Source organism: Vicugna pacos, chromosome 10 (assembly GCF_048564905.1).
Source record: "Vicugna pacos chromosome 10, VicPac4, whole genome shotgun sequence".
Lineage (NCBI taxonomy): Eukaryota > Metazoa > Chordata > Mammalia > Artiodactyla > Camelidae > Vicugna > Vicugna pacos.
In genome coordinates this window covers 28,008,045-28,020,122 of record NC_132996.1, presented here as the reverse complement: position 1 = coordinate 28,020,122, position 12,078 = coordinate 28,008,045, and the positions used below count along the sequence as shown (strand labels likewise).

Genomic DNA, 12,078 nt, shown 5'->3' with positions numbered 1-12,078 from the left:
CAAAACTCTAATTTGAAGCAATACATGCACTCCAATGTTCACAGCAGCACTATTTATAATAGCCAAGACATGGAAACAATCTAAATGTCCATTGACAGATGACTGGATAAAGCAGATGTGGTATATACATACAATGGAATACTCCTCAGCCATAAAAAAGAATAAAATAATGCCATTTGTAGCAATATGATGGGCCCAGAGATTATCATACTAAGTGAAGTAAGTCAGAGAGAGAAAGACAAATATGTATCACTTATCTGTGGAATCTAAAAAAAAAGAAATGAACTTATTTACAAAATGGAGACAAACATACATACATGGAAAACAAACTTATGATCACCAAAGCGGAAAGAGAGGGAGGAATAAACTAGGAGTTTGGGATTAGCAGATACAAACTACCATGTACAAAATAGATAAACAGCAAGGTCCTACTGTATAGCACAGGGAACTATATTCAATAGCTTGTAATAACCTATAATGAAAAAGAATATGAAAAAGAATATATATATATATAACTGAATCACTATGCTGTCAATCAGAAACTAACACAACATTGTAAATCAATTAAAAAAATAATAATTCTGATGGAAAAATACCATAAACGGTGAAAAATATAAATGACAATCTGGGAAAGATATTCATACCACAGTAATGAAGGGCTAAATAATACAGGGAACTCCTATAAAATATGAAAAGACCTATAATACAACAGGTAAATGGACAAGGGCAAAGCCTGTGCTAGCTTATACCACGCCTTGTGCAAAGTATGCATTTTTTAAAACTATAATGAGATATGGTTCACCTATCAGATTGGCAAATACACATATTTTATATATTTTAAGTATGTACACACTTAAGTTATATATTAAGCTATATATATATAACAAGGTGTATACACACACACACACACACACACACACACATCTTTGACAAGTTTATGAAGAAAAGGACATTCATATTCTCACATTTTTGATGGAAGTGTTAATGTGTACAGACCCATGGAGGGCTAACTGACAATACCTAAATATCGGAATTTAAAATATAGATATACTTGCACGTGTAAAATGAGGACTGTTTGGGGATATTTGTAATGATAAGAGATTATTAATAGCCTGAATAGCCATCAATAGAAGACTTAGTAAATGTGTCTGGTACAGCTAAAAAATATTAAAATAATAGGGTAATCCTATCTCTTTTCCCATGGAACAATTAGGTATTTTAAGTAAAAAAAAATCAAGGCATAGAACATCTATCCGTATTGTATACAATCACTGGTGTTATTTGGGAAAAAATACATTTATGTGATTATATCCAGGATATCTCTGGAAGGATAATAGAAATAGTTGCCCTTGGGGTAGACAAAATGGGGCTGGGGGGTCAGGGAAAGAAGCAGCTCGGGAGAGCGAGTTTACTTTCCACGTATACATTTTGAATTTTGTAGCATGTACATACATTGTCTGTTCAATTAAATCAACCAATCTCTATTATTTCTATATCAGTATTCACTTTAAATTAATTTCTGGCATCAGGAAGTGAGAGTGCTTGGACTCTGAGGCTACTGCCTTATTTTTTCTCGGGTAGAAACACTAACATCTTGTGGACTTTTAAACATAATGCGGCAAAACAGCATAATCAGAATTTTCACTATTTCATTCTACTCCATTCCTCTCAACAAATATTTGTTGAATGCCTACCCTTTATGGCATTTGTCCAACTCTTCAAACCTGACAAAGTTTCAATATTTCACCTCGTTTACTGGATAGCTGTGAGGCACCAGGTACTGAAACTGCCGTCGCGAATAAGGCATGGAGCTGGGGAGGGTCTGCCATTAACAGGGAACATCAATATAGAATGGTAAGTGTTCCAACAGAGACAACTCAGGTTTCCCTGGGAGCACACAGCAGGCTGAGTGGCCAGGGAAGTGACATCTGAGCTAAGCTCTGCAGGAGGAGCAAGAATGGGCTAGATGAAAGGCACTAGTGCAGCTGGTGTGGGGTGGGGGCACTGGGAGAACACATCACTGTAGGTAAAGGGAACGCTATAGGCAAATCCACGAAGACAGTACATTTTTCTTTTGTGTAATGCATGTTTGAGGAACTGTGTGTTCAGTGTGGCTGAAGTGTGGAGTAGGAGGGGCTAAGAGGTGAGAAATGAGGCTTAACCAGAGATGTTAAACAATTACTAGGTTCTCTCAGCAAGTATGTAATGCGCCAAGAATTTGAACCCAGGACTAAGTGATTCCACCACTTCCTCTCATGCTCACCGTGAACCTATAAGGGACCTATGGGATAATATAAAGCGTGCCAATCTTCGAATAGGGGTCCCAGAAGGGGAAGAAAGATCAAAGGGGATTGAAAAGGTTTTTGAAGAAATCATGACTATATATTCTTAAAAATATGAAACGCTTCATGAATTTGGGTGTTATCCTTGGGCTGGGGCCAGGCTAATCTCTGTTATCATTCCAATTTTAGTATATGTGATGCCAAAGCAAGCACAAGGTTAAGTAATTTAACTAGTGTCACCCAGGTTGTAAATGACAAAACTGGGGCTCTTATGTTCTGAATCCAAAGCCCAGGCTTTTAAACCCTACAAAGTCCTGGCTGGCAGGGGCAAAGACAGAAGAGCCACATGAAATAGACACTTCTGAAGTTTGCCTGAAGTCTGGAGGAAGAGAAGAATCAAAAGGACCAGTTATCACAGTGCTGAGTCAAACTGACACATTCCGAGATGGGGTGGGAGGGTGAATTCTCTCATAACTGAACACCACAGACAAATGAGAGTGAGGTGGTAAAACAGTAGGGAAGGGAGCAGGACACAGCCATTAAAGGAATGACATAACAATCAGCACCAAGATGGTGGAAAAGTCAACTCCCATTAGACCTGGAGGCCCACGATGGCAGGAGATTCAGCCTTCAGTGGGCTTGAGCGTCTTTAACATGGTGAATGACATACCCACAGGCGCCATGACAGTTCTGAAGCTAACCATGAAAGGTCAAGGAGAGGGTTGTGGCCCAATTTCTGGGAATCCCTGCCCCTTCTCCAAAGTAGTTGGAATAATCCCCTCACTTGTTAGCATATAAAAACTAGCAACACTATACCTCACGCTTCTTCACCTTCCAAGATGACCCACACTCTGTCTACGGAGTGTATATCTACCTTTACTTTAACTAACCCCCCCCACAAACACATACCATGTACATCTCTCTAAATAAATCTACTATTCAACTGTGGCTCATTCTTAAGTTTTTTTCCTACACGAAGCCAAAAACCCTAACTTGGTGGGGTGAGTCCCAGGGACTCAGCTGAGACCTGGGACACAGCCATCCTCTCACGCCCCTCCCGCCATTCTTTTTCCTATATCAGTGGGAATGCTCCCCGAGGGAAGGAATTCCCAGTTGCCTGGGTGCACACTTAGCCCTTCCCTTGAGAGCAGGTGGGATCTCCACCACCACCACCTCTCCAAGCTTGAAGGGGCTCTGGTGTCTAATTGAACAAGCACAATGCAAATCTAAGAAGACTCAAGGCAAAGGACCATAGTCTAGAGCACATATTTTTGATAGGAAAGAGAGTGAATTCTGGCCATGAATTTACTTGGCTGGCCCATCTCTCTGGGCACTTAAACTCCTACTCCTTCCTCCAGTCTCACCTCTGTCTTGCTTGGATAGTGGAGCAAGTTCCTTTGTCTCCTGTCACTGGATGGGTTCTTTAGAAGCAGAAGCTGAGATAGAGTTTTGGCTGCAAGATGGTTATTAGGGATTGTTAAAAACAAGACAAGAGGCCCCCAGTGAAGTAGCTTATGCTAAGTCCCATGTCACCAAACTGAGACTTAATTACAGTTTTGGCTTTCCCAGAAATGGAATCTTAAACTAGCCAATCAATAATTGCCTGATCAGCATTAACTGGGTAATCTGCTTGATAAATCCCTGGCAGCCCCTGTAGGGAAAGTAAACTTGCAATAACCAATCTGCTTTTTCGCCTACTGTAACTGACTTGTTTCTGCTCCCTTTGGCCTCTAAAAGTCTTTCATCTTGTACTCCTTTCTATCTGCTAGATTGGAGGATGCCTGATTCACGAATTGTTAAATAAAGCAGATAAGATCTTTAAAATTTACTTAGTTGAATTTTGTTTTTTAACAGGATCAACACATGTAAAGAGAAGCAGGGGGAGATAGGAAGCAGGGTTGAGCAGAGGAAGAAATCAAAATGCAGTACTGAGTTGCCCATGCCTTGGCCAGACCGGAGTTATTCTGGAGTGCTGTCTGTCAGAGTGCCCTGTGTCTGACATAAATAGCCAGGTCTTTATCTCCTTCCACCCACTACTGCCATCACCAGCACCTCACTCCATCACCGGTGAGGGCTGCTTAGGCAGACCCGTAAAGAGCTGACCACTAGTCTGTCTCCTGACTACATTCTCTGCATCTGAGTAGCAAGTCCTTCCTTGAAGGGGTGTCTGAGCAGTACATCTCCATGATTACCACAATTTATAACACCATTCATTTATTCATTCATTGACTATTCAATGTGCTATGTACTAGCTACTGTGTTGAGTGCTGGGGGACAGGAGAAGACAAAAGGATGAGGCAGAAATAGAACCCATCCAACTGTTAGTCTAGTGGGGGAAATCAGATAATTATTTAACAGGGCAGTGAACTCCCGGTCAGTGAGAGTGGCTGGATAAGAGCAGTGGAGGGTGAGCAGTGGAGGGTGAATTCTCTCATAACTCCACTGCTCTAGGTGGGGTGACCTCTGCTCTCTCTCAGTCAAGCTTTTCAAAAGATAGCCCACATCTTATAACTCAGTTCTCACTCTCTCATCATCCCAATGCAAACTGTGTCCTCACCTTCTGGTCTACTGGAACTGCTCTTGGTGAGAAACCTTCTGTTAATCTCTACCCCTAGGGTAATTTTTTATTATAAATTCTTAAATGGAAGTAAGTTCAGGGAGCCATGGGAGTCTAGAGGGAAAGCAACTAACTATGCCTAGGCGACACAGGGGAAAGCTTCTCAAGGGAGGAAACATTCAAGCAGGCTTTGGAGAATGAACAGGAGCTTGTGAGGTCAGTTGTTTTCAAAGTGTCATCTTTGGACTGCCAGGGGTTCCCAAACCTTTGGAAAGAATTTATAGGGGTGGGGGGGTATAGTTAGGGAGGGTGGGTACAGCTCAGTGGTAGAGTGCATGCTCAGCAAGCATGAGGTCCCGGGTTCAATCCCCAATACCTCCTCTAAAAACAAACAAACAAACAAACCTAATTACCTCCCCCCACCAAAAAAAAATCTAAAAAAGAAAATTTACAAGGTCAAACTCTTTTTATAATAATACTGATATTTGCCTTTTTCACTGTATTGACATTTACATTGATAGTGCAGAAGTGGGGGTGGGGAAAGATGCTGGCGCTTCAGTATGAATCAGAGCAGGGGCACCAAACTGCACAAATCATTCTATTCTTCAGCCATGCCTTTGCAGTAAAAGGCCACTTTCACTAAAAATGTCCTTGATGAAGTTTTAAATATTATTAATTTTGTTAAACCTCAACTCCCTTAAGAGTGTAAATGACTCCTGAGACCAAAATATCTAAGAATTACTGTGTTAAGTAAAGAGTGACTGGCATTTCCAATAGAGTTACGAGAGCATACAAAAGCACCAAGTTATTGCATTATTATTATTAATATTATTATTATTTCTCTGTCAGAAAATCTACCCTTCTGGGCTGTCAAGAACTCAGGAATCCATGGGACAGAAGAGATCAAATAGGGGGAGATGAGGCTGAAAGGTAGGTTGGAATTAGCCTGTGAGAAGCCTTATAAGCAGCGCTAAGGAATTTAAATTTTTTCTACAGAGGTGATGCACATTTCAGATGACTAGTTGCTGTGATGGTGTAGTGGATATCAAGAAGGTCTTCAGCTCTGGAGATCAGAAAAACAAGCCACAACCAAGGGTGAGGAAGTGTCCTTGAGGAGCTGGCATAGGTAGAGAGTAGGAGACATGAGAAATTCCTAGGAGTCTGGATGTGGGAGCACGAGTATCATTTATTAGTAGTATCAGGGTCCTTCCTTTGGTATCACGGGCCTGCAGAGAAAAATGCTGCAAATCCAAGAAACAAAATATTTAGGTGCTGTGGTATCCAAAAATTCTTTAATACTTTTCCATCAAGAAGTGGTGTGGAGGGTCTCTGTCCCTCTGCTTGAATCTGGGGAGGCTCTGTGGCTGCCTGAACGGAACAGACCTGTGTCCAGGCTCAGATCTCAAGACACTGGGAGCCTCCACTTCCTGTCTACTGGAATACTTGTTCTTGGACTCTAGCTGCCATTCTCTGAGGAAGTCAAGCAGACCCATGAAGAAGCCCAGGTAGGGAGGAACTGAGGCCCTTGGCCTACAGCACTAGCTGAGCAACCGGATGACAGCCAGCACCCTCTGGCCAGCAGCATGAGTGACCCCCTTAGAAGTGGATTCTCCAGCCCCAGTCAAACCTCCCCTGCTGTGTGGTAAAGAGATGAAGTGTCCCCATCAAACATTGCCCAAATTGCAGAATCATGATCAAGATGAACGATTATTGTTGTTTTAAGTCATTAAGTTTTGGGGTAAGGGTTTGTTACTATCTATTATTTGTTACATGGTGAATGGTAACCACAACAGGCGCTCGTGGAGCTTGCAAGGAGCTGAGAAGGGAGACATTATTTGCAATACGTATCACTGACAAGAGGCTTGTAATGGCAGACCTCGTTTTATTGCACTTTGTAGATACTGCGGTTTTTACAAATTGATAGTTTGTGGCAACCCTGGGTTGTCAGATGATGCTTAGAATTGTTTTTTAGCAATTAAGGATTATTTAATTAAGGCACGTACATTGGTTTTTAGATATAATGCCCTTACACACTTAATAGGCTACAGTATAGTGCTTTTTAATTATTTTTATTTATTTATTGTTTTAAATTGAAGTATAGTCAGTACATATGTTGTGTTAATTTCTGGTATACAGCATAGTGACTCAGTTATACAAATATATTCTTTTTCATATTCTTTTTTATTATAGGCTATAACAAGGTATTGAATATAGTTCCCTGTGCCATACAGTAGGACCTTGCTGTTTATCTATATTATATATAGTATTGCGTATCTGCAAATTCTGAACTCTCAACAGTATAGTGCTAACATAACTTTCATATGCACTGGGAAACCAAAAAATTCATATGACTCGATTTATTGCAATATTTATTGCAATGGTTTAAAATTGAACCCACAGTCTCTCTGATATGCCCCTATCTATGTATCAGTTTGCTAGGGCTGCCATAACAAAATACCACAGACATTTGGGGGAGAGTATAGCTCAGTGGCAGAGTGCACGCTTATGTTGTACAAGGTCCTGAGTTCAATCCCCAGTATCCCCTTTCATTTAAATACATACATACATACATACATACCTAATTACCTACCCCCACAAAAAATTAAAAATTAGGAAAAAAAACCCAGACATTTATTTTCTCACAGTTCTGGAAACTAGAAGTCCAATGATCAAGGTGCAGGCAAATTCAGTTTCTGATGAGAGTTGACAGCATCCCACCTCAAATAGGAATCTGCCTGTGTCACTACTTTATGTTTCATTTTTTGAGATTTAATCTCTACGAGAATCCAGTGGCAAGTAAGGATTTGTTTTTCAAATGGAGGATAGCCAGCAAAAGGGGTCGTAATTTTACTTCAAACCCGTAAGGGTCTGCACTGTGATTCTCTTACTGGGGTTTTTGACAGAGGCTTCCTACACAATTTTGCTTTTGCTGCAGACACTTCCCATCCCATTGGGTCTGCTGGGTCTCAAGACCCAAGCAGCAGGGCAGCTTGAACAACTTAGACCTGCTGCAGAGCCTTTTCTGGCTCTGGGACCTGCTTGAAACTGGCAACCTCATGGGTCATTTGGTAAATGGGTTGGAGCAACATGCTCGAATGAAGGACATACACTTTGTCTCCAAAATCTCAACAGGCACCATGCTTTGTGACTCTTGATTCATGTGGTCAATGCAAAGTGAAGCAACCTGTCTCTCATTTTAAAAGTTATTTTTCAACATGCCCCAGGCAATGGGACCACTAGAAGCTTTATCTATGTGTCAGGTCCCCGAATTTTCACAGGGTTTCTCTCCTCATCCTCTGGAACGTATGTGTTCTACCAAAGTATCTGGAATCCTTGCTACTTCCTGTGTAGTTGGTCCAATTAGCATAATATCATCAACGTAATGGACCAGAACAATGTTCTGTGGGCTCTCAAGATGATCGAGACCCCCTCTGGCTATATTATGCCCTGAGAGCAGGAGGTTGACATAGGCCTGAGGAAAAATATGGAAGTAATACAGCTGTCATGCCACATGAAGGCAGACTGCTTTGGGGTTAAAAAGAAAACATTCTTCAGGTGTCAAAGGCCATATTGATTTGCTCCAATAAAGATACCACAACCAGATTGCAGCTGTAATTGGATTCACCACATGATAACGTTGATAATAAACCATGGTTATTCTCCAAAATTCATCAAGCTTTTGCATGTGCCAAAACGACAAATTAAATGAGATTCTGGTAGGAATGACTACTTCGCATCTTTCAAACTCTGTAGGTGGTACTAATCTTTACAGTTCCCTCAGGAATGCATTACTGTTGTGAAGTTGGGGAGGAGGATGGTCCTGTCTCTTCAATATCTAGAAATTTGTAGGTATGGGCAACTACTAGGTGGTAGAAGTATAACTGTCCCTGATCACCATTATTCCCAATGACCCACTTGCAGAATTCAGGTTTCCTGTTCTGTAATCTCAGGCCTTAACACATTTCTATTTCCACGCGCACACGCATGCGTGTGCGTGTGCGTGTGTTTCTACCAGGGAACTGGAAGTAGATAAATGGCTTCCTTTTCCTCCCTCAGTGGGTTGGTTTTAGATGCAGTGGTTCTCTGTGCCTCTTCTGGTGCTGCCCTGAGAGAAACCCAGTTGAGCCTGCTTGTGAAGGTGGTGCCAGTTCAGTAAAGCACCGCCTTGCAGATGTTCTCCCAACTTCCCAGCCTGATGGCTCCAGTTTCCTCACTCTTGCTTCTTTCCCCATAAAGCATCAGCACACATGCTTTGCCTCAGGCTGGCTCTGTCTTCTGGGAAGTCTGGGTTAGGAAAGAGGTGTGGTCAGGGACTGGAATATCTGAAATTGAAATTGTGGTGGGATTGAGGTTATTGTAATGACAAGCTCTAGAATAAAACTCAGGGAGACTGGAAAACAAATTCATGGAGAAGACAGTATCAAGAAACTTATTAGATATTAAGGAATGGGAATAATCATCAGTGTAAATACAAAAATCCACAATGATGTTGGCCTATTGGAGACAGTGATCCAGCAGCTAATATCTTCAAAGCATGAGGGAGGGGGTCAGAAATTCCCCCACAAGAGGGGTTGTGGAGCACAGTTTCTTTATGTGTGGAAGAGAGGGCATTTAAGATTAGCCATGGGGAATACAGAGAGCAGGTAACTCACCTCCAGGCCCAGCGATACAAGGGCTGTAGGAGAGCAGCAAAGCAACTAGCTCTTAAGAGGACTGCACAAGAAAGCAGTACCCTCAGAAGAGAATTACATTGCAGAGCAAGATGAAGAGAACATTCATGAAAGAGGTGAGGATGCAGAATATTCTGCTGATGAATGACCTTGAGCTTCAGGGGCACAGTGCACAGTTTTCATTTGGTGAGGAGTTATGGACCTGGGGTCAGAAAAGGTGATATATAAGCTGAAAGGGGATTAGAGCTGGGGAATGAGGATGATTCGGGTGACTACATGCGCAGGGCTAAAGGGCCCAGTGAGATTTATCCTGATGGGCCCCAAGCAGAGTGATGAAGCAGCTGCGAGTGTGCAGAAGAAAAGGAGTGTGAGCCCTTGCCCAAAGTAAGCACATCTGGAGTGCCCACTCAGCGCTGCTGAAGGAGGCATGGAGTCCTGCAGTGAGGATGGGTCCTGCTCTGAATGCACAGGCTCCCCCCTCCTGCCTTCTGCTGGCAGGGAGGCCTTGAGGACATTAAAAGTAGCCTCACCCTAGCTGAGTGAGCACACACTGCCCCCTGCAGGTCATAATGATATTAGCACTGGATGTTCTCCACCCTAGGAGATCTTGAGGTGGGGATGTTAGGCCAACCTGTTTTTTCAGTCTTTTGGTTCTGTGTTCTGGCAGGGGACAGTTTTTCTTTGCCAGCATTATGTCTATTATTTCTAGGACACCTTTAAATGTAGACAATCCTTTATATCCTTTTACTTTTCTTATCCTTCCTTCACCTTACTTTACATAACTCTTTAATTCTTTACCTTCTTATAAAAAGTAGTCTATTTTAAATTTCTTGACATTTCTCATAATCTACTGTTCTTTTTTTGTTGTTATCCTGACTACTTTTTTTTTTTACTTTAACTGCCTTTGCACTTTTTTGAGCCTGTCCAGCAACACACAGCTAGCCCAGACACTTTTTTCCCAAGCAATGTGGAAACCTCTCTCCTCCTTTTGACTGACTCTTGGGAAGGACTTGGTGACCTGTACACAATAACCTGAATTTACTAACTTTGTGCATTTTATTTCTATTAATTAACCTTGATCCCTTCCCTTCTCTTTTTTTTTTTTAACATTCTTATTAAGTATATTTTTACCAGTCTCAATCTCACTTTAGGTTTATTTATTTGTTTTAGTGGAGGTACTGGGGATTGAACCCAGGACCTCATGCATGCTAGGCACTCTCTCTACCACGGAGCTACACCCTCCTCACTTTTAACCAACAATGTCACTAGTGAGTGTCATGTATCATTTGGCTTAAGTCTGGTTTATATGTTCCACCTTTAGACTTAAGGGAAGAGCCCTACCTAGACCAAATGGCTGGTTGAAGAAGGACCTTGAGCTAGCTGGGGAATAGAGATTACGTAACTATTTATTTCTTTGTAATTTTCCTGTCTCTCCTCTGGCACCAAACTTCTTCAGCCTCAGAGCAAAGCCTATCTTCCCTCCCCTCATGAAATGTCAATTCTTGTAAACAGATGCCTGAGAGGGAGTTTCAAGCTTCATATTCACAAATTCTGAGTAGGCGTTGTTGGGACAGCCAGCTCCTGAGAACTTCCAGGAAAGAATGCTGAGAAGAGGGAAGAATTGTCACATAGATTCATCAGGGAGGGATTTGGAAGCAATTTTTTTAGAAATGGAAGAGGATAGTTTTCTAGAAATAAACATGGCTTTCATTGCCTCCTTAAGTTTCTCCAAATTCTCAAGGATATCAAATCTCTTGAATCCATTATTTTCTCCAGCTCCACCCTCTCAGAGTTCCTTATCCTCCTGCTCCAATCTATTCTAGTAACAGAGTTCTCTCATCCTGGGACTTCCCTTCATTATCCTCCTGGCTTGAATCATAAGTCTTCATATTTGTTGGTTTACTCACTTGTTTTATTTGAGCACATCCTCAGTAACTTCCTCATAGGGGTATGTTGGAGATAAAGGTTCTGATTCCTTGTTTGTCTGAAAATGTTTTTAGTTTGCCCTCAAACCGGACAGAAAATTTGGCAGGATATAAAATTAAAGACTGAAAATGTTTTCCCTCAGAACTCTAAAGGCATTATTGATTGTCTTCTAAGTACCTAGGACTATGGATGGGCAGTCCCATCTGAGTCTAATTTTCAAGTCTAATTTGGAAGTCACCTGTTTGTCTTTCATCTTTGAAATCTTTTAGAATCTTCTCTTTATTCATGGAGTTCTGAAATTTCACAATGATTTATCAAAATGTGAGTCTTTTGTCATTCACACTTGGAATTTGGTGGATCCTTTTAGTCTGGTGATTTGTGTCCTTTGGCTCTGGTCAATTCTCCTTCATTATCTCTCTGATAATTTCCCATCCTCTGTAATTTCTGGAGTGTCTATTCTACCATTGTTAATCTTTTTCTTTCTCATGTTTTCTGTTTCTTTATCTTAGAATATTTTATTGAATTGTTTATTTCATCAGTTATTATATTTAGTTCCCAGGAGCTAATTCTTGCTTCCTGATTGTTCTTTCTCACAGCCTCTTGTTCTTGGTTTAGCTTGGTAACTCTCATCTTGCAGACTTTC

General features: G+C 41.4%; 1 protein-coding gene and 1 non-coding gene across 6 annotated transcripts in view; both read right to left on the bottom strand.

Moving 5' to 3' along the window:
* The window catches only part of CLPB (ClpB family mitochondrial disaggregase), a 185,454-nt gene that overhangs the window by 133,439 nt on the left and 39,937 nt on the right, over positions 1-12,078 (bottom strand). The window lies entirely within an intron of this gene.
* LOC116282120 (U6 spliceosomal RNA) lies at positions 2,391-2,495 on the bottom strand. The gene has a single exon (XR_012077112.1). It is a non-coding gene; the product is annotated as a U6 spliceosomal RNA (small nuclear RNA).